Genomic DNA, 1,591 nt, shown 5'->3' with positions numbered 1-1,591 from the left:
ACAGATGTGTCTGCGGCAGGCAGGTTGGAGAGGATGAGGTCAAGTATGTTTTTCCCACTTGTTGGTTTCGTTGCCAACTGCCGCAGACCCAGTCTAGCAGCTATGTCATTTAGGACTCAGCCAATAGTGGTGCTACCGAGCCACTCTTGGTGATGGACATTGAAGTCCCCCACCCAGAGTCCATTCTGCGCCCTTGCCACTCTCAATGCTTCCTCTAAGTTGTGTTCAACATGGAGGAGCACTGATTCATCAGTAGGAGGTTTCCTTGCCCATGTTTGACCTGATACCATGAGATTTCATGAGGTCTGGAGTCGATGTTGAGGACTCCCAGGGCAACTCCCTCCTGACTGTATACCACTGTGCCACCACCTCAGCTGGGTCTGTGCTGCCGGTGGGACAGGACATACCCAGGGATGGTGATGGTGGTGTCTGGGACAATATCTGTAAGGTATGATTCTGTGAGGATGACAGGCATGATTCTGTCAGGCCATTGCTGGACTAGCCTGTGAGACAGCTCTCCCAATTTTGGCACTAGCCCCCAGATGTTAGTAAGGAGGACTTTGCAGGGTCAATTGGGCTGAGTTTGCTGCTGTCGTTTCCAGTGCCTAGGTCTATGCCGGGTGATCCGTCCAGTTTCATTCCTTGTTTCATTGTGACTTTGTAGGGGTTTGATACAACTGAGTGGTTTTCTAAGCCATTTCAGAGGGACTTTAAGAGGCAACCACATTACTGTGGATCTGGAGTCAACTGGAGGCCAGGCCAGGTAAGGACAACAGATTTTCTTTCCTAAAGGACATTGGGGAACGATGGGCGGGAGGGAGGGAGGGGGAGGGCGCGTGCAGGGGAGGGAGAGGGAACGTGTGGGTGGGGCGGGGGAGGGTGTGGGAGTGTGCTGGAGAGGGCGCATGGAGGGGGAGAAGGGAGGGGGGAGGGGTGAGGGTGCATGCGGGGGGAGGGGTGAGGGCGTGTGCGGGGGAGGGGAGAGGGGGAGGGGGAAGGGGAGGGCACGTGTGGGGGAATGGGAGGGAGACGGTGCAAGAAGGGAGGGCTGAGGAGGAGGAGAGCTTGTGTGTTGTGTGGGGGGGAGGGAGAGGCTGCGTGCGGGAAGGGAGGGCGAGGGGGGAGTGCGTGTAGTAGGGGTGGGGGTGTGTGGGTGCCTGTGTGTTTGGGGGAGGAGAGTGTGTTGTGGGGGAGTGGGGAGGGGGGAGAGTTTGCAGTGGGGAGGGGGGAGAGTGTGCAGGAGGGGAGGGGGGAGAGTGTGGAGGAGGGGAGGGGGGAGAGTGTGCGACGGGAGGGGGGAGAGCGTGCCAGAGGGGAGGGGGGAGAGTGTGCGACGGGAGGGGGGAGAGCGTGCCAGAGGGGAGGGGGGAGGGCGTGCAGGAGGGGAATGGGGAGGGCGTGCAGGAGGGGAATGGGGAGGGCGTGCAGGAGGGGAGGGGGGAGGGCGTGCAGGAGGGGAATGGGGAGGGCGTGCAGGAGGGGAGGGGGGAGGGCGTGCAGGAGGGGAAGGGGGAGGGCGTGCAGGAGGGGAAGGGGGAGGGCGTGCAGGAGGGGAAGGGGGAGGGCGTGCAGGAGGGGAAGGGGGAGGGCG

This window comes from Cetorhinus maximus, chromosome 17 (assembly GCF_964194155.1).
Source record: "Cetorhinus maximus chromosome 17, sCetMax3.hap1.1, whole genome shotgun sequence".
Lineage (NCBI taxonomy): Eukaryota > Metazoa > Chordata > Chondrichthyes > Lamniformes > Cetorhinidae > Cetorhinus > Cetorhinus maximus.
Note: the sequence above shows the minus strand (reverse complement) of the source record.